This window comes from Notamacropus eugenii, chromosome 6 (assembly GCF_028372415.1).
Source record: "Notamacropus eugenii isolate mMacEug1 chromosome 6, mMacEug1.pri_v2, whole genome shotgun sequence".
NCBI classification, from domain to species: Eukaryota; Metazoa; Chordata; class Mammalia; order Diprotodontia; family Macropodidae; genus Notamacropus; species Notamacropus eugenii.
The window spans coordinates 262521892-262544344 of record NC_092877.1 but is presented as its reverse complement, the minus strand read 5'-3'; the positions used below and the strand labels follow the sequence as shown (position 1 = coordinate 262544344).

The 22453-nt window shown below is 38.7% G+C and overlaps 1 long non-coding RNA gene across 1 annotated transcript in view; it reads left to right on the top strand.

Annotated features, from left to right (window-relative positions):
• The first annotated feature begins 366 nt into the window (after window positions 1–366).
• LOC140511370 (uncharacterized) overlaps window positions 367–22453 on the top strand; it is a 69539-nt gene continuing 47452 nt past the window's right edge. The window contains exon 1 of the long non-coding RNA XR_011969520.1: window positions 367–582. This is a non-coding gene — a long non-coding RNA (uncharacterized lncRNA). The remainder of the gene's footprint in view (window positions 583–22453) is intronic.

Sequence of the window (22453 nt, the reverse complement as noted above, 5' to 3'; positions counted from 1 at the left end):
TGTGTTAGGGCAAGGGATTATTTTTAACAATAATCAATAAAATACATGATAGACTGAATCCTACTAAATAAGTAAGATGGAGAAATAGAGAGACAGAGAAATTTAAGGAGAATTTTAATCGCCTGTATTATCGGAAGTATTTCTAGCTCACTGAACATACTCAAATCCATTTGAAATAATTCATTGCAGTCCCCAGATTGCTGAGACCAAAAACTCTGAATATCACTGTTGTGCTTTTAACAGAATAGCAGAAATTTTGGAGATTGATGCTATACTTTTAAGAGGATCACAGAAAGTTTAGAAGACTCTCAGAAGAGAGAGAATCATTAAACTAGACTGTAAATAGAAATCCTGGCAAGAACTAAACAGACATTCTGAGCAGGGCTTAGTATGCGAGGATTTTAGTTAGGGAGAGGGATCCTAATGGCTTGAGGAAAACTTTTTCTCTAAATATTGTGTCACCACCTAAGTAGTGGGAGAGGCAAAAGAGACATGAGCAGATGAGGGAGAGGAGAGAAGAAAGAGGTGGCGAAGGACTGGATGGAGCTGAAATCAGTCCAAACCAGCAGTTGGTGACAGTTGGTAAGAACAAAGTCCAATTAGCATTTCTTTTCCCTGTTTTCCCAGAACATAGAGGTGAATCTGGCTGTAAGTGCTATCACAGCTTTCTATACATTGTTTAAATGTTTACATTTACTTGTTACTTGCTGCTGCTAATAAATTACATGGTGATATTTTTCAGCTCGAGCAGAAAGAAAGAAGTCAAGAAAAACTGGTCTAATAATACATGTATATTTTTTATTGTTGTCCAGTCATTTCTAATCATATCTGACTCTTTGTAATCCTTCATTTGGGGGTTTGGGAGAGAGGTTCTTGACAAAGATACCAGAATGGTTTGCCATTTTTTTCTCAAACTCATTTTACAGATGAGGAAACTGAGGCAAACAGGGTTAAATAACTTGCCCAGGGTCACACAGCTAGTAAGTGTCTGAAGTTAGATTTGAACTCAGGTCTTCTTGATGACAGCCCCAGGGCCCTATTTACTGCACCACATAATTCTTGCATACCTAGCTTTGCCCAATTGGGTAAAAGCGTTCCTTCTTTATCAAAGTACAAAGGTTGGAATCAAATGGGTTCTTCCCTATTCATAAACAGAAAAAAAATATCTTCTTATTCCAGTTACATGACTGGTATTAAGGTTTATTTTCTTTATTTTCATCTAGAAACAAGTAGGAAAGGGGCAATTATCTCAGTTGTAAGCAGTAGGGTAGCACGGTGTCAGTCAACAATTTATGCTACTGGTAAGAGATAACCAAGTTGTATAGTAGATAGAGCACTGGCTCTGAAAAGAGGCAGGCTTGAGTTCAATACAAATTCAGATACTTCCTAGCTGCATGACCCTGGTCAAGTCACCTAACTTCTGTATGCCTTTATTTCCCCAACTGTAAAATCAGAATAGCATTAGCACTATCAACCATAGCATTTACTGTGTGACTGTGCTAAGAACCTTTATAGCTATCTCTTTTATGCAACAACTCTGCAAGGTAGGTACTACTATTATTTCCATTTTACAGTTGATAAAACTGGGGCAGAGCTTACATGATTGACCCCAGATGTGGCACTCTATTCACTGCACTGCCCCACCTGGATGCCCTAGGCATGTGTATGTATATACATACATACATACATATATATATATATATATATATATATATAAATCATTTTATAAACTATATATATATATATATACACATGTGTATATGTATGTATATATCTGTTCTATAAAATATAATGTAACCCGAGGTCTATAAACCTACTTTAAAATTTTTTTTGGTAACTTTAGTTAAATATAATTGGCTTTTTTTTTGTAATGCTATATATTTTATTTATGCATTTAAAAAGCATTATTCTGAGAAATCCATAGTCCTCATCACACTGCCAAAGGAGTCCATTTCATAAAAAAGCTCTTGAAATAGAAAGTCAACACTGTACTGAAAATATACACCTGTCATAGGAAACCCAAGGTAACTGTGTCTGGAATGCATACAACCCTGCTATATGTTCCCCACTAATAAATAGCTTGATTGAACATTGTGGTAAGGTAGATGTTTTACCTGACTCAAACCCACCGAGTACCTAAGTGTTTTGCAACAATACTTTCAGTTGAGTCCAAGTGGACCATATGACTTATGACAAATAAACCTCACCATAAAATTGTGATATCCTGTTGTAATGTCAATCAGCTAGCCAATAGCTTTCTTTTTTTATAGCACACTTAAGGTTTGCAAAGAGCTTATTTCATGTGATCCTCACAAAACCCTGTGAAGTAAGGTTATTATTTCCATTTTACAGATGGGGTAACAGTCTTATAGAGTTTAAGTAATTTGTCCAATGTCACATAGCATGTAAGAATTTGCTCTCATGTCTTACTGATTTCAAGTCCAACTCTCTTTCTATCTCACTACTCATTTCTAACAGGTGTAACATTTTCCTGCGGAACTAAATGCCCCCACTAAGGTCATTTCACCCAATGTCATGTTTTCACAAAACTGAATAAGACCGGTTATGTTTAAACACTTACTTTGTATCCACCATAGTGAGCAATTAAGGTTCTCCTTCAGCATCAGGGAGAAAGTGTTTCTTCTCTACACTAGACTTTCTTCTCCTGCTGAAGCACTTTTGATTATGAAATGTTAGATGATCATAACTTATTTTGGAGGACTTTATGCAGCCTGCGTTTTAGTAAAGGTCTCTTTCAGGTTGGTATGGTAATTACCATCTCCTCATGATGAGAGCTAACATACTCTGTCCCTTCTAAAAAGTTCATGGACATCAACTTCTCTGACTATAGGCTGAGCTGATTTCAGTTGGAACTGATACATGGTTTTTATTAAGATCCATTATTAAAATACCTTGTTAACTACACCTTTCCATTTATTGTAAGGTTTTTTTTCCTTCAGTAAGTCTAAGGTGAATTCAAGTGAATAAAATAATATAAATTAAATAGCTTCGGATGTTTGGTAAAACCTGGGGGAGATTATATTCATTGTGTAGCATAACACTGAGCATAATGAAGACAAGATTTTCTCCCTTGTGCTCACTTTATGTGCTAAATGTTTTAATCATTTTGAGCAACAGGGCTTTCCCTCTTTATCTGTGAAGGTCTGAGGTGAGGCACGGTTTGGGTAAAGCTAATAATTATAATAGCAGCCTGCACTCAGAGAGTTGTTTTTATCCAGAGATTTACAACAATGATTTTTCATGAGTCGTTTTCACCTCTCAATTCAAATGAGATCAGATTCCTAAGGGCCCCAGTGGGTGAGACTTTCTTTAATAGTCAGATGTCATTATTCATTTATTAATATTATATTATTTATTTCTATTCCCTCATGATTTACTTTATCTTCATTTCAAATTCTTTGTGCCATCGTCGAGTATAATCTCCTCGATGGCAAGGATGGTACTGGACTTGGAGTTGGGAAGACCTTGAGTTCCAATCCAGCCTCAGACACTAACTAGCTGGAGCAAATCACGTAACTTCTATTTACCTCAGTTTCCTTATCTGTAAATGGGGATAATAAGACTACCTACATTGCAGGATTGCTGTGAGGATCAAATGAGAAAATATTTATAAATATGAATAAAATAAAATAAACCGTGCTTAGCTCAGTGCCTAGAACATAGTAGGTACAATATAAATATTCATACTGTTCCCTTACTCTCTTGACCCCAACTCCCTGTGTCTTATTTAGGATCATAGAATCACAGATTTAGAGTTAGAATCTCCAAGCTCGTGTAACTCCACCCAATCATTTAACAGTTGAGAAAACTGAGATAGAGGGAGATAATTTACCCAAGGCCAACATTGGAAACTGGGTTCTCTGACTCCAATTACTGCACTGATGTTAGCACACCATATTCCTTCAATGTCATAAAATCATAAAATGTTAGAGTTGGAAAGGTCAGTTGTCCAAAAAGTCTTAGTGCAGCTAATTATATAAGCTGTTATATACCCTATATAATACGCAAATATACTCACATGCATAATTGCATATGTTCATGTGTTTTATATATATATGTGTGTATGTGTGTGTGTATGTGTATATATATGTATATATGTATGTATGAAATATCCTGAAAAGTAAACTCCACTACAACATATTAGATGAATATAGTTGTCACCCATCTATCCTCTGCTCAAAAATATTTGAGTGTGGGGGAGAAAGGGAAACTCTACCACCTGAGGCAGTTCATTCTACTTTGGCACATCTCTAATTATATTGGGTTACCTAGGTGGCATAATGGATAAAGTGCTAGGCTTGGAGTCAGGAAGACCTGAGTTCAAATCTGGCCTCAGACACTTACTAGCTATGTAACCCTGGGCAAATTACTTTACCCTGTTTGCTTCTATTACCTCTTCCATAAAATGAGCTGGAGAAGGAAATGGCAAACCATTCTGGTATCTTTGCCAAGAAAACCCCAGATGGGGGCATTAAGAGTTGGACGTGACTGAGAACAAGTAAACACACAATTGTAGGAAAATTGTACCTGAAATCAAACCCAAATACACCTCTCTGAAACTTCCATGACTTGCTCCTGCTCCCCTCTCTATGGGACCAAATAGAACATGTCAGATCCCACTCCCATACAACAGCTTGTATGTCATTGTGTTATCTATAACTGGTTAGCTCTTTTGGTGAGCCTGCTTACAGGAGTACCATAGCAGTCTCTATGTCAGCTAACTTCCCTCATTTCCTTGATCATAGACATGTACTTCACAAATTGCTTTGTGTACAAGAAGGATCACCAAAAAAAAAAAAAAAGTGAATAGATCAGTATAAACACCAGCATTCCTATTTCAATAGACTCCCATGTATCTGCTTCTCCTCCATGTGAATTCTTCCTCTACCAGTACAGATCCTGGCTAGCCACACCTTCTCATCTCACCCTGGGTGATTGCTATACAAGCCAACTCATAAATCCTCTGTGGAGTCCTTTCTTTGGTTCTATCAATATTTCATAGACAGCAGCAGTCTTTGCAGCAATACTTGCCTCTCTTTCTGGACACACAGGTCCTCCCTTAATGATATCTTTTATTCCATCTCTTGCATCATGGGAAAAATAGTATTTGCAAATGGAGCAATAGAATTCTCTCTGTATAAGAAGGTCAGAGCCTACAGGGCACAGATATTGTGAACTAGATCACAGTGATGGGGAAGAAAATGAGGAAAAGGAACAGAAGAAACAGTTGCCAGAGTCAAGCACACTTGCCACATTTGTTTAACGAGGGTAGCGAATGACAGCACCTTTAATCTATTTCAGAAAACTATGGTTCTTCAAACTCTAAAGGGAACTCACCCACAAAAGCCTTAGAGTTCCTATCCATAAGCAGAGAGATGCCAGGCACTTATATCATACTGGATAAAAACAATCCCTGCTTATATCATACACCCCAAGAATGCTGACGTAGGTGACCTCTTCTTACTGCATTCTCTCCTTCCTTTGAAACTTCCTATCTACCCTCTCCCCTGTCTGTACAATCTTCATCCTCCTCCCTGCACCAAGGATTTATTCTCCACCCTGGTTAAAAGGAAAACCAGATCAGTCATTAACACTTTATAAATTTAATTTAATATCATGAATGAATTAATTTAACATTATTAAATTAATTAATAATAAATTATAATCTAATATTATATAACATTATTAAATTATTAATATCAATATTAATTTCATATATTACTTCCCCCAAGTGAATTCACATTTACAATGTGGACCTTGAGGATACTTTTGCAGTGGAATTAACTTTAAACACTGTCACCTAGATAGGGAAAGTAGTTGGGGGCAATGAAACTTGCAGTTTGTTCAGTACCTGTACAAAATTATAAATAAACCTTGTGTAGACCAGTAAATATATTTATGCCTTCTGATTAGAGGACTGAGCAGAGAGCTCCTCTCAGAACCTCAGTATGAGCAGCGTATCCAGGCCAGCTATTTCTTCATTTCCCACTCTGGCCACACTCCTTTGGATTTCATCATCATGTTCCCAGCCCGTATCTGCCCTGCTCTCCCCTCTTTTCTGTTTCCTTTTGTGTTTTGTCTTCCCCTACTAGACTATAAGCTCCTTGGGGTCAGGGACTATCTTTCTTTTTTGATATTTTCATCCCCAGAGCTTGGTACAGAGAAGGTAATAACATACAAGTAATAATGATAATACCAAATAATAATGATAATAATAACAATAAATATGTACCTGTTTTCTCACCAGACCCTCTCAACAGTTCTGGGAAGTAGATGCTACTATTATCCTCATTTTACAGATGAGAGAACTGAGAAACCAGCATTTAAGTGACTTGCCTAGGGTCATACAGCTAATAATTATCTGCAGCCAGATTTGAAGTCAAGTCTTCCTGACTCCAAGTCCATTGCTTTATCTGCTGTACCATCTAGCTGCTGACTGATTGGTCCTATAATATAGTTTTGATTGATTAATTAAGAAATATATATCAAGGATCTTCTATAAGATCATACGGATCATTGATTTTAGAAGGTACCCTAGAGATAACTGAGTCTTACCCCTTCATTTTATAGATGAGGAAACTGAGGTAGACAGAGGTTAAATGACTTGTCCAAGACCTCACTGATAGGAAAATGCAGAGTTGGAAGAGCCAACAAGTCAACTGGCTCCAAATCTAATGGTCTTTCTGCTATATCACACTGCTTGGTTGTACCATGGACAATGGTTTTACCACAAAGCATAGTTAAGCATAAGGTCCTCAGCTATTGCATCATTGGGGTCTAAAGTTGACAACGGTTTCTCGAAAGTGATGTTGACGGAATGCAATCTCAGGAAAGTTCAGTGAAAATAAAGACCTGGTGATTAAATTCCATGATTCAGTTCTGAGGACTAACCTGTTAGATTTAGAGGTGCATTAGCAGGATCCCTGTTGTTCATTCTTCATTTTCAAAGACCAATAACATCGTGACATTGGGGTAAAATAGTGACAGCTGATGACTTTTATATGAATTGGATTTAAGTGAGGTAGAGTTGCACAAAGTCATCAGCCTCATTGTTTCTTCCAGAGTCACTGAAGTGCAGTGGCAGGACAAAAGTAAATACAATTGGTGATGGCCCAGGATACCACGGAGGACCTTGGCATCTTCACTGTCTGACCAAGCTCTAAGCTTTCCACAGCACCTGCTTTAGTCATCTTCATGGCCATTAGAACAAACTGCTCTCATCTGCCCATTCCACTGGGGAAAGTCTTCATATGTTTGGGATAAACACCCCCCTAACTCACTCACAAGTATTAAGCTTGCTGGTGACCTTGATCTGGTTTAACCTGTCTGCAGAGGGTGTGGCTGGTATACATGCTACAGCTTCTTGGAGCCACAGGTGAGAATTGGGTGACAGATGGATGAGCAGCCCTGAAAACACTCAGCAAGCTCTCACACCAGAGGTGCTGGTCTTCCCTGAATGCTCCATACACCCCAGCAGAGTGGTTACAAGATGATCAAATGTTTTAACCACAGCAACTCTAAGTCCATCTACCAAGTCAATGAGGTTACACAATTTGTTTTGGTAAAGGGATTATTCACATAGATGAAATCACAGAAATTCTACTGCTGACCTGGCATTTTGAGAATTTGCCTGGTCTGTTGAACAGAGGTAATTGTACCTTGAAGTATAATAATCTCAATTATTTAGACCCACCTCTGACTGTAATTAAAAGTCTATACAGTCTCACTATTCTCTCCAAATTAACAGTCATTTTCATCCATAATGGAAAACAATATTCCCCTGTGCCCATAAATTTAAGGACAATTTAACAAATATTTATTAAGTACTAGATGAGATACAAAGATAAAAAAATAAATAAAATAATGCAGTCGTTGATCTCAAGAAATTTACAGTCTAGGGGGCGGAGCCAAGATGGCGGAGTAGAAAGACACACATACGCTAGCTCCGAACCCACAGCCCATAAAATATCTGTAAAGAAGAACTCCCAACAAATTCTGGAGCAGCAGAAGCCACAGAACAACGGAGCGGAGGAAATTTCTGTTCCAGAGAGCCCTGAAAACCTCTCGCCAAAGGTCCATCATGCCCCGTACCTGGAGCCGAGCCCAGCCCTGACTTGGCTGCGTGGCACTGAGAGGAGTAGATCCGAGCAGGCTTCAGGGACGCAATCTCCAGCAGGCCATGCAGGTCCCTCCACCCACGGGCCCCAAAGGTTGGTGAGAGGGTCTTCTCGGCTTGCCGAGAGGGGAGTGGGGTCCCCCATAACTCAGACTCCCTCGGGAGGCAGCAGTGGAGGCAGCAGCAGACAAGTAGGCAGGACCCCAGATCCATTGTTGAAGGTCTCCACATAAACCCCCTGAGTGAACTGAGCCCGTGGGGTGGCCCTGCCCCCACCTGAGCAGCTGAACTTAATCTCACACTGAATAGCAGCCCCACCCCTGCCCAAAGCCCTGAAGCCGGGAAGCAGCATTTGAATCTCAGACCCCAAGCACTGGTTGGGAGGACCTGGAGGCAAAGTGGGTGTGAAGAGAATACTCAGAAGTCAAGTCACTGGCTGGGAAAATGCCCAGAAAAGGGAAAAAAAATAAGACTATAGAAGGTTACTTTCTTGGTGAACAGGTATGTCCTCCCTTCCTTTCTGATGAGGAAGAACAATGCTTACCATCAGGGAAAGACACAGCAGTCAAGGCTTCTGTATCCCAGCCCACCCAATGGGCTCAGGCCATGGAAGAGCTCAAAAAGGATTTTGAAAATCAAGTTAGAGAGGTGGAGGAAAAACTGGGAAGAGAAATGAGAGAGATGAAAGAAAAGCATGAAAAGCAGGTCAGCACCCTGCTAAAGGAGACCCAAAAAATGCTGAAGAAAATAACACCTTGAAAAATAGGCTAACTCAACTGGCAAAAGAGGTTGGAAAAGCCAATGAGGAGAAGAATGCTTTAAAAAGCAGAATTAGACAAATGGAAAAGGAGGTTCAAAAGCTCACTGAAGAAAATAGTTCTTTCAAAATTAGAATGGAACAGATGGAGGCCAATGACTTTATGAGAAACCAAGAAATCACAAAACAAAACCAAAAGAATGGAAAAATGGAAGATAGTGTGAAATATCTCATTGGAAAAACAACTGACCTGGAAAATAGATCCAAGAGAGACAATTTAAAAATTATGGGCCTACCTGAAAGCCATGATCAAAAAAAGAGCCTAGACATCATCTTTCATGAAATTAAACTGAGATTCTAGAACCAGAGGGCAAAATAAGCATTCAAGGAATCCACAGATCACCACCTGAAAGAGATCCAAAAAGAGAAACTCCTAGGAACATTGTGGCCAAATTCCAGAGTTCCCAGGTCAGGGAGAAAATATTACTAGCAGCCAGAAAGAAACAATTCAAGTATTGTGGAAATACAATCAGGATAACATAAGATCTAGCAGCTTCTACATTAAGGGATCGAAGGGCATGGAATAGGATATTCCAGAAGTCAAAGGAACTAGAACTAAAACCAAGAATCACCTACCCAGCAAAGCTGAGTATAATACTTCAGAGGAAAAAAAAATGATATTTCAATGAAATCGAGGACTTTGAACCATTCTTGATGAAAAGACCAGAGCTGAAAAGAAAATTTGACTTTCAAACACAAGAATGAAGAGAAGCATGAAAAGGTGAACAGCAAAGAGAAGTCATAAGGGACTTACTAAAGTTGAACTGTTTACATTCCTACATGGAAAGACAATATTTGTAACTCTTGAAACTTTTCAGTATCTGGGTAGTGGGTGGGATTACACACACACACACACACGCACGCACACGCACATACACATAGAGACAGAGTGCACAGAGTGAATTGAAGAGGATGGGATCATATCTTTAAAAAACGAAATTAAGCAGTGAGAGAGAAATATAATGAGAAGAGAAAGGGAGAAATGGAATGGGGCAAATTATCTCTCATAAAAGAGGCAAGCAAAAGACTTTTTAGTGGAGGGATAAAGAGGGGAGTTGAGAGAAAAACATGAAGTTTACTCTCATCACATCCCACTAAAGGAAGGAATAAAATGCACACTCATCTTGGTATGAAAACCTATCTTACAATACAGGAAAGTGGGGGATAAGGGAATAAGCAGGGTGGGGGGGATGATAGAAGGGAGGGCATGGGGAGGAGGGAGCAATTTGAGGTCAACACTCATGTGAAGGGACAGGATCAAAAGAGAGAATAGAAGTAATGGGGGACAGGATAGGATGGAGGGAAATATAGTTAGTCTTATACAACACGACTATTATGGAAGTCATTTGCAAAACTACACATATATGGCCTATATTGAATTGCTTGCCTTCCAAAAGGAAGGGGTGGGGAGGGAGGGAGGAAGAGAAGTTGGAACTCAAAGTTTTAGGAACAACTGTCGAGTACTGTTCTTGCTACTAGGAAAAAAGAAATACAGGTAAAGGGGTATAGAAAGTTATTTGGCCCTACGGGACAAAAGAGAAGATGGAGACAAGGGCAGAGAGGGATGATAGAAGAGACGGCAGATTGGTGATAGGGGCAATTAGAATGCTTGGTGTTTTGGGGTGGGGGGAGGGGACAAATGGGGAGAAAATTTGGAACCCAAAATTTTGTGAAAATGAATGTTAAAAGTGAAATAAAAAGAAAGAAAGAGAGAAAGAAAGAAAGAGAGAGAGAAAGAGAAAGAGAGAAAGAAAGAAAGAGAGAAAGAAAGAAAGAGAAAGGAAGGAAGGAAGGAAGGAAGGAAGGAAGGAAGGAAGGAAGGAAGGAAGGAAGGAAGGAAGGAAGGAAGGAAGGAAGGAAGGAAGGAAGGAAGGAAGGAAAAGAAAGAAAGAAAGAAAGAAAGAAAGAAAGAAAGAAAGAAAGAAAGAAAGAAAGAAAGAAAGAAAGAAAGAAAGAAAGAAAGAAAGAAAGAAAGAAAGAAAGAAAGAAAGAAAGAAAGAGAAAGAAATTTACGGTATAATAGAGTGGAATCACAGCAATGTATGATACAAAGTAGAATCTGATAAAACAAAAAACGCATGTAGACTAAGTACTCTAAGGACAAATTATACGGTCCTTGTTCTAGGTCTTGATAAACGAGAAAGATTTAAGCAGATGAAGATGAAGAGGTAGTGCATTCCAGACATTGTAAGATGGATGTTAAATGTTAGAATAGCTAGTAAATCTGTTTGATGGGAACTCAGTATATTAGGGAGCAAGCGGTGAGAAATCAGGCTGGAAAGATGGGTTAAGCCAGATTATGGTGAGCATTATGGGCCAAACTAAAGAGTTTACATCCTCTACATAATTCAGAAGTCTCATAATCCCTTAATACTCTTAAAAATTATTGAGGACCCAAAAGAGCTGATGTTTATGTGGCTTATATTTATCAAAATTTACCATATTGTAAATTTAAAATGATATTTTACATATGTGTTATTTAAAATAATAATAAATCCATTACTTGCTAACACTAATAACATCCTTTATGAAAAGCAGCTATATTTTCCAAAACAAAATTAAGTGAGAAGAAATATCTTTTACAAATTTTTGTAAATCTTTTTAATGTTTGGTTTAATAGAACATCTATTTCTGCGTTCACTTTATTGTGATATATCATTTTAGTTGAAGTAGAATGAAGAAAATCCAGCCACACCCAGATATGTAGTTGGAAAAGGAAGGAGTATTTCAATAGACAAGTAAAATCTTAGAATTATTATGAAAATAATTGGGACAGCAGCATACATGAGAGGAGTCACCTTATTCAATTGTCTATAATCTGCTGTCATCCTCCATGTCCCATCTGACTTTCCTATTGGCCAGACAGGGCATCAAGTGGTTATAGGGACTAACTCTCCTGACTCAACATATTCCTTCATATTATTAGTGATTTCATCTTGCCCACCTGCCACATAATACTGCTTTAAAGTAATTACTTTAGAAGGTTCAGGTAAAGGGATTGGGTTCATTTTTATTTTACCCTTTAAAACTGTATTAATTCCTATCTTCCTTACCGCAAATTGGTTACTTCCCTCAGGTAAATTTAGTCATACCTCTCAATATATCGATTCTACTGATGTACTCAGGAATAGGTACAATTACCACGGCATATTCTTTCTTAGGTACTCGTCCAATTTTCATGGTTAATTTGTCTTGTCTGGCTGATATTTCAGCCCTCCCAGTCCTCTGATGGTGATAGGAGTTCCATGTTTAAATTTATCAGGGTTCCCATATATAAGGGAGACCTCTGCCCCAGTATCTATCGATACCCTAGTTACAGTATTTGATCTGTCTTTCTAATATATGGTCAAATTGACCTGGGGTCTGTAATCCCATCTGTGTATTTCTTTAATCTGAGCTAGAGCTCAGTCAATTTCCTATATTCCCTGAAGGTGTGACAAACTTGGATACAAAGGTTCAGGAGGATCTGTAGGGGTATTTCTTACCTCCCTATTCCATCTAGTATCAAGCCCCTTTATACATTTTGGATAATGTTCATTAGTTGGAATGCCATCTATTCTTCCAAAATCTACCCCTGCCCTCAACAGAGCTCTAAACAATTCTTCTCAATCTATTCTGACTTTGAATCCACTGGCTATTTATTATTCTCTCTCAAGGAAATTTATCTTTTCCCCAGTCCCCTAAGTCACTTAACCGTGATATCTTGTCCAGCACCTCCAAAAGAGGGGGCTGTATTTCCCCAATTATTAGAGACAAAACTTGTAAACAGGAGGAGCCATGTTTACTATTATAGCACTATGGGAAATTGAAAAGGGGGTATCATAGTATGCATCTGTATTTCCAACCATTACAGCACTCTTCATTACCTCTTCCTTTAACTTTCTTACACAGTTCCTAAGTGAATACCAGGGTATATCTCCACTAGGCCACACAGAGTCAGTAGGATACTGCTTGCTGCATCCGTCTGCAGCCAAAACTAACAGAATAATTGTATTGCTATCTCCTTACAGACTGTAATCTCTAAAGGCTTTCTGAACAAAATGATTCTAATACCTATCAATTTCAAGCAATCCACACCATCTACCAATAATCGTCCAGCCCTTCATCACTGATTCTCACCATTCAAGATTTTGTTTCCCCCATTCTTTGGGTGAACTAACTCAAAATATCTGTGACTTACAACTGAGTTAAATCCTCAGTTATCTCCCTAAATACTGTGTTGCCCCTCCTGATTCTCCTGTTTTTACCTTAGTATTGGGCATGCTTCTCCCTGAAAAGCTTCTCCTTCTAACATTGTTTCATTTTCCAACTCTGATTTTGTTACATTTTTCTCCCACACACTCTCCTGGCACTCATCACTGTGGCAGCTAGGCTGGGTCTGTACAAAGGTTATATGCACACCATTTTTGCCAGTTTTTCTCTTCTTTTGAGCTAAATGAGGTTTTTTTTTTCTTTTACCACCTGAGATCCTCCAGGTTGCTCTTTTAAAGGAGAGCCCCAATGTTGAGAATTCCCCCTGCAAACTAGTTCTTTTTCCATCTGAATTTTTTTCCTTCAGCAGCTTATCTCTGCTTTTACACATAATGTGGTTAACCTGTTAATAAAATCCAGCCTCTCCTCCACACCCCTGCTAGCTCTTTCTTTGGTTTTATTGGTAATCCTTGTAAACACCTTTCCAAATCCCTAGATTCCTCTCCTAAACCTCAATTATAAACTCAGTTCCTAGTTCTCACAGGATCTAGTGGTTTTAGCCCTTTCCGTTCCTAGGGAGGAATAAGGTAAATCCTCCCATCCTGGGATATCCGTTTCTTCCTCTGAAGACTTCTTGCCTCCAAACAGAGATCTTATGCCCTGCAATCCTGTTCATGATGCCAAATGTATCACCAAGGCAATATTCACTGCACCAAGGGCAACTATGAATATGCCAGTGTAGTTGTGAATCACAAAGTATGACAGACTTTCCATATAGAAGGCAGAAGAAAAACATTTATTCAGACACCAGAAAACCAAAACCCAACAGCAGAAGGCCAAATCCATCATAGTAACCAAGAAGTCAATACACATTAGCGCTGTAGGGGAGAAAACCATTCCCAAGCCTCCTCCTCACCTTCAACCCCTGCAGGGACCTTCCCACAAACAAACATTCACAGGAATAGCTGTGCCTGTCTGTGTCCTCTCTCCTCCACCCTTAACCACTCTCACCAACTTCCTCCCAGCTCTGCTCCACTTTTTCTGTTCCACCCATTTAGCAAACTCCTCCTACCACATGTGACTTAGGCTTCCATGTGATTTAGGTATGTCACATGGGCCTATTAACGAACAGGAAAGATCTTCCTATTTAAATTACCATTACACCTCTCTCTCTATCTTCTTTTTCATCTTTCTCTCTGTTCATTCTCTTCTTTGTCTTCTTCCTTCTCCTCCTTTCCTTCTTTGTCTCTCTCTCTTTTCCTTTTCTCGCTTCTCTCCGTCTGTCTCTGTCTGTCTCTCTCTCCCCTCCCCATTCTATCCCTACAAACCCCTTCCTTTATCCCTTGCTTATAACACACCCTTCCCTTACACAGCACCCATTCTGTGTGTGATATTTATAGAGCACCTGTATCAAATGCAAAATCCCTGACCTACAGGCTGCGTCTGCAGCCTGAGGGACTGACAAGGTCTTCAAGGTAGCACTAGATTCAGACAAAGCAAGTCAGAGAAGACCATTTTAACCATATGTGTTTATCACTTTTTGCTAAAGCCAGAATTCTTCATTGTGAGAAGCATTGCTTAAAAATGGTTGCAAAATATAATTGCAATCAATTCATAGAAATATATGCTAAGTGCCATAATTCTTATCATGTATTCACTTGCATCATTGGTCTAGTTCTCTTTATTCCCTTAGAGAAAAGCTGAGGAGCCAAGTACTCTACAGAAGCTAGAGACCTTGTGACTGTGCCTGGTAACAGGGACAGGAATGCCTGCTCCCTTCCAATCTAATAAATAAAGACAATAATTGGTCTGTAGTTTCACTGGTAAAGGGAACTCCCCCTATCAATGAGGTCCTCTGCCTGGGCAAGGAGACCACCTACACCTTCTCCATAGTTTAAATTTTGTGCTCCTAGAGATTTAACTAGGTAGGAATCAATCAATCAACTAATCCATCCACAGACATATATTAAGCACCTCTCTGTAAGGTCCTGGGATAGAGACACACCTTCCCCAAAAGCACCTATACAAAACCACTCAAAACCACAAGGCTTATGGGGAAAATGGAAGTAGGAGAACAATGCACCAAAAAATTCATTAGTGACCCACCCATTAAACAAAAAAAAAAGAAGCTATTAAAAGTGGTAGCACAGTTTTATACATGCTAAATGGCTAAGAAAAACCACAAAGAGTGCAGTAAACAGTGGCAGAGTCTAAGGCCTCAGGTGCCCCCCTTGGGTGTCCACAGCCTCAAGCTGCACTTGGGTCCCCACAGCCAGTTTAGGTGCAAAGTCTCTCCTAAGTTGGGCAGCCTCGGGGGACTGGAGACTAGGGTATAAGCAGGGGATTGAGGAGAAGACAGACCAATACCTCTTCATCTCCTGTTCCTGTTGGGCCAGAAGATAAACCATTAATATGGCACTTTACCTTTACAAAGAACTGTAGTTTGCTTGTGGAAGTGGGCATTGGAAGGATTGTAGTTTATTTAATATTGGGAAATGGTTCATTTTCCTGTATTCTCACTGTTGCTCATTGAAGAAACTGGGCATAAACTAACTCAAAATTCAAGTTATGCTAAAAAAAAAATTAAGTTCCTTAATATATCAGTCCTATTAGTGTTGTAGTAGAATTGTAAATAAAATAAAACCAGGAACTGACATTCAAAGGGGAGGTGCAGCAATAACAAGGACATATACAAAAATATGGAGATAGAGACTGAAGCTATGGTTCCATTGTTTTAGGGAAATCCTGGGTAAAGAAACTGTCTTTGCCAATGCAGGTTGGCTCCATCTTTGCAATTTGTGTTTTTAGAGAGTTGCTCAGGGCAGTAAGAGGGTAAGTGACCTGCTCTGAGTCACAGAGCCAATACATATCAAAGATAAGACTTAAAAGGAGGGCACCCTGGCTAGGCCCAGTTCTCTTTCACTATAGCATGCTGTCTTTCCTGCTCAATAAACATTTCTTAAATGTCTACTACACTTTGCTGGGCACAGGGAATACAAAGATTTTATAAAATGGCACAGTCTCTAACCTTAGAGAGTTTTAGATTTAAAACACTGGATTCCAGACTTATAAGAGTCTGATGCCTGCCTAAAAATGAGGGAGGGGGAAGTTTGAGGATCTTGCACAGCACAGGGAGGAGGCAGAGTAGGGAAGTGTTGATGGATGAGATAAATGTAGTTGTGTTGGAAACAAATCTCAAGGTTGGCTGTCAGTGAAGGTGGTATACAAACAGTATTCCCATTTTCCATTTTACTGAGTACATTCCCTTTTGGGTTAGCATTCCTGAATAATGCCATGGCCCTACAGAGGGCTCTTCCTTCTATTTTGGAACAAATTGGTATAATGATAGGGTTAGTGTGAATGGTATTACTTGTACACAAATAAATATGATACAAAGGCTTGGAGAAGTGGTCATCCATGACCTTGAAAAGAGCTGTTGTACTAGAGTGGTGAAGTTGGAAGTCAAGTTGCAAAGAGTAGAGGAGTGAACGAGTGGTGATAAAATGGTGATAAGAAGTTTAGATCACTCTGTATGGGTATAGAATAGTTTCATTCTATCAACACAAGGCTTATGATAGTATATCCTTAAATAACTTATTTAATTTGGTAGCTATATAGCAGTACATATACAAAGCCATTGTTAATGAAAATTCAATTGTCATCTTGAGCAAAACAAGTTCTTCCCCAGAAATGGCTCAATTACCTAAGATTTTATTATTAAAATTTTAGTAGAGTATATGCTTTATATTCCATGTGCTTTGTACCTGATTAAATTCTATAATATCTTATTAAAGAAATAACATGTAAGCATAAGAAAGGGTTGTAATTATCATTAAGAACCAACATGACTCCATCAAAACTAGTAATGTCATACTAATCTCTTTTCTTTTTTTGATACAGTTATTAGACTGGTAGATGAGAGGAATGCTGAAAACTTAGTTTACTTAGATTTCAATTCAAAAGCTCACAAAGTTTCTCATACCATGCTTGTTGACAAGATTAAAAGATGTGGGTCAGACTAGTTGGGTGGGTAGAGAACTGTTTGAAGGACTGGCTTCGAAGAATATTCAATAATGTGTTATGATGCAGGAGGATTCTAGTGGACTTGTCCATGACCTTGTGCTATTTAATTTTTTTTCAGTGACTAAAATGAAGTCATAGGTGACATCCTCGTCAAATTTGCAGACGATATAAGAGTAGGAGGGATCTCTAGGGCTGGTCTTGACATCACAGGATCTGAGAGGCAATGTTATTTCACTAATGACTCAGAGTTTTCTCATCTGTAAAATGGGGCATTTAGATGAAATTACCTCTATACTACCTTCCAGTTTATAATCCAGTATCTTAATATTAGATGACATAGACAGAAACCCAAAAGATCTAGGATGGTGGGTCAAATATAAATGAGATGAAAGTTAATAGATATAAGTACTACAATTCTATGAATTTCACCAGCACCCAGGTGTGGCAATAATCATAGGTTTATGATTCACATCTTCACAAAGAATACTAAAAGAACAAGTCAGAAGACCTTTAAAGACATATGGAATCTCCTGAAATTCCAGATTTGAACACTTCAAGCAATGTCCTCATTTTTCTGAGGCAAATCTTCTCTATCCTAATTGCACATTAGAAAATAAGCTTAATTCCTTTCCATTCATAGGTAGTTCTATAGCAGACAAGAAAGGTATGAGATACTTGAGTGTTTTCTTAGGTGGAGTGTTAGTACCTGACTTCAGCATTCAGTCTTGTATTAAACCCTGAAGACTAGATCAGTTTGGCATAGTGGGTGTTGACAAGCTAGCTTTAGCCTCTATGATATAGTGACCAACTTAGAATACCCCTTACTACAAGTCTTAAGAGATTCAAGTGCAGGTTTTCAATTCCATGCTTTGCCAAGGACTGGAAACGAAGCTTCACACAGATATTTATTTGCATGTTGACCATGAAAGAAAGACATAACACCAGGCCCAATATAGAGTGCTATTTTCCATCATAAATGATGGGAAATTGAGTTAATATTGTAACTGGCACTGCCTGTCATTTCCATCCACAGTGAGTTCTTCACTCTAAGCTAATTCATGTAACTATGGACAACTATGTCACTGGTCTCTGAGTGGGTCAAGCAGGAGAATATACAATATAAAGCAATGAGAAAAATTCCACAAGCCACACGTAAAAATTAGTCTTGTTTCTTACACAGGCAACAGTTCAGAGGTGATTCTCACACTTCATGAATCACAAACAACAGTTCTGTTACTCACTGTCCTAAAATGGATAACCACATTGGATCCTTCTTGACTGATAATGTCAGAAAAGAGGCAGCTCAAAGGACCAGGAAAGACTTTGCACATGAGAACAAGAAAAGAGCCAATGCTTCCTACTTTTTCATTCTTTTAGTTACCTCTTGCATAAAGTTGTTCCTCGAAAATAAGTTTTTTCAGGGGCAAAGAAATTCCTAATTGAAGCAAGTGTCAAATGGGATGACACAATCCATCTGTCTACACCTTGAGGTATTTCCTTACATAATTAGTATTGAGAATTTAGTCTAACTATCCACACAGGAAAAATAAGGTGCATGAAAGATACCTTTTTTCAGACTATAATATATAGTTGAATGGATAGTCCATAGGTCTGGTCCACTGCTGTCTTAGACATTATACATGGACAATAACCTGAATGCAAAATTGAATGAGGGGAGGAGAGGAAGGTCTATTTCTGTGGGGTAACTGCAAAGTGAGGTAGCTAGGTGGCACTGGGCCTGGAATCAGGAAGACCTGAGTTCATATTTGATCTCAGACACTTACTAGCTGTGTGACCCTGGTCAAGTTACTTCATTCTATTTGTCTTATTCCACTAGAAAAGGAAATGGCAAACCACTCAACATCTTTGCCAAGAAAACCCTGTGGACCCTATTGGTATGATATGGTCCATGGGAATCACAAAGAGTAGGACTTGAAAGAATGACAAAAAAAAAATTTTAAATGACCCCAAGCTTCTCCCTGACATATTTTATTTTAGAGCTATGTTTGTGTGTGTATTTTTTTACTGATGTTATATTGTAGTAAATCATAGAAATACGTTATCAGTGAAGAATGAATCAAGGCGGCAAATATGCAATGTTTATAAATGAGACATTCCGCAAGTCACACATTAAAACTAGTCATTGCTTATTTACACAATGAATCTAAGATTAGTCTAGTGCTTAATAAGTGGCTTGGACCTGTTCTCTCACTCTTGCCTATAACAGAAAGCCATATCATCTTGCCAGCAGTCTCCTAAGGATTAAAATTGAAAATAATAATAACAGTTAATAATCATCATTCATATAACACTTTAAGGTTCACAAAACATTTCACAAATATTATGCCTTTTGATCCTCACAACAACTCTGGGAGGGAGGTGCTATTATTATCTGAATTTTACAGTTAAAAAGACTGAGACAAACAGCCTCACCTAAGTGACTTGCCAGGGTCACATAGCCAGTAAGTGTCTGAAGCTGAATTTGAGTTCAGGCCTTCCTGACTTTAGGTCCAGGAACTCTATTTATTTCACCATCTATGTGCCTTCATTACCTTCACTGAATGCACAGTGAAGAGGAACATGTCAGGAGAAGGGGAATAGATCGCGACATATTGCCAACCAAGAATTGTGCAAGAGAAAGAGAGGATTTCCTCAGACAGATATTTGACTGTGAAAGAAGATAAGCCAACCACACGGCAAGAGTGAAGGACTGCCTCTGTGCACCAATGCTCTTTACAAAATGTCAAAAGACCCAGAGGAAGGCTCACAGTATATTGGATGGACCCTGGTGGAGGATTTACAGGACAACCTGGACAAAGGTCAAAAGGCACAGAAGGAATTGCCCACATTTATGAGATCACCAATCGATTGACATGTCAAAATCCTGAATGATGGTCCATTTCAGGACTTGCTTATGCTACACTTTTCACCCTATTTAAAAGACAGGTTAGAAGACAGCCCTTCTGCCAGACCTTTGAATTTTGCATTGATTAAACTTACATTTACCCTCCATTTGTCTTTCTCTGTCTTTCTTCCCCTTCTTATCTTTATATCCATAAGCATAACCATGCAAAGATGTCTTTCTACAGCAGCCAAGCTCTCCCTTCTATGTCACATAAACAGAAATTTCCATGAAAACCGGTATTTTTTTTCAAATCGAAAAAGTCAGCTTCTAGTAATTTCTTTGATGTCTGCTGCCTGACTTCCTCTAAGCCTACCCTGATTTCTTCTATGCTCTCAGTTCATGGGCCACTACTTATTTACCCGGCTGCCTGAGATTATGGTGAATAATAAGGATCCTCTCAATAGCATGAGTGCTACTTCCAATGCATTTTTCATTGAGGCAAACTCCCTCTTGAGTTCTTTCTCTCAGGTTCAGATAAAGGTAAAGAGAGAAGTATGAACTTGCCTGTTTATTAGCATTTAAGCAAAACTGCTCTTTTCCTCACCGAAAATAGCAATTTGGACTTGAGACAGGTTCTAGAAAGGTAGAGACAATGTTTATTGGAACATCTGTTAATACTGAATTCATTAAAACAGTCTCCCTAGTGGATGACATTTAAGAACCTTGATAAAATATTTTGAGCAGAGGAAATCTGAGTCTAAGGGCATCACCTAAAATTCACCTGAAACATAGGTGTTTTGTCTGGTGTCTGCCCCTCCCCATCAAAGGTCTGGAGTCCTGCCAGACAGAGTGACTTTAGGAACAGTCGAAGGGTGGTGAAGTGTGCAGTATCAGCATGAATACACATATAACAATGGACCAGTTGGACTATTTAAAGCTAGGAAACAATTATGCTAACTCTTCATTAATAGCATTCTGGCTAGCCATGTGTCCTTACCCCTGTGCCTCTCAGGATTGATAAAGTCCAGGACCACCTGGAACTCTTTCCTGTGACTAGGAACTCAGAAAGTCATTCTCATAGTAAGTCAACAGTAGCTACCCATTCTGAAGCTAGCTATCTTGAATTGATAGAGTCATGAGAATTTATAAGTACATGATAGAAAGATTTACATACATATATATTTGTATATGTGGGTACATAAATAGTATGGTATATGTAGAATATATGTGTATATTATATATGTATATTTGCATATGTGTATTTATATGTGTGCATGTGTGTATGTATATGCACATATGTATATGACTGTAACAGATAAAGCATCATATTTATAGTGCCTTACTAACTGTGTGACCCTGGGCAAATCACAATCCTGTTGATCTCAGTTTCCTCATCTGTAAAATGAGCAGAAGAAAGGAATGGTAAACCACTCCAGTATCTTTGCCAAGAAAATCCCAAGTGGGGTCATGAAGAGTAGGACACAACTGAGACAACTGAATAACAACATGTTTATACAGCATGTTTATTATGCTTTAAGATTTATAAAGTGCTTTCCCCCAAAACAACCCCACAAGTATTACATCATACAAATATAATTAACCTCATTTTATATGTTAGGAAACTGAGGCTAGATGGGTTAGGTGAGGTGCCAAGTTTCACACAGGTAGTAAATGTTAGTAAAGGAATTCTTTAGAACCCAAGACCATGTATATGCAATAGACGAGAATCTATACAAGAGAGAACTTCACCTAACTAATCACTCAGGCAGACAGCTGACATTTGTACGTCCCAGAGTGGTGGACTGGAAAAAGTGCCCAACATTGAACCCTGGAGTCAGGGAACCCGAATTCAAATCCTATCTCTTACTACTTGTATGATCTTAGTGTGCATATTTGGGGGAGGGGGGAGTAATGGATGCAAACAAATTTTTAAATTTATTCTGCATTATTAACATTTTCTCCATCACTTTCAGTCTAGACAATTAACCAAACAATAAATCAACTCAGATTTGTAGCATTTCTGTATCTATTTCTGAAATGTAAAGGCTCATTTAATAATTGGCTCTCAAGAACTACTTCTTCAACACCCCCTGGACCAAAAGCAAGTCATTCAACTTCTCAGGTCCTCGGTTTCTTTGTCTGTAAAATAAGGGGACTGGTCTTGATGACTTAGGGGTCCCTTACAGCTCTGTCTCTGTGATTCTATGTGTGAAATGTTCTGTGACTTACTTAGAAATTCTTTTCCCTCTGGTCAAGCCAGAAAAAAAGAAACTGTTCCTTTTTAATTTCTTTTTAATTCCGGTCATTTTTTCCTTGGCTGTATCTCTCTTAAATTCCTCTTTTCCTCAATGAGAGAGATTATCCTCACCAACCCCAAACACCCCCAGGCCAGAGCTTTATCTGAACTCCCCCAGCAAGAGAATTAACTGTTGTCTGATTC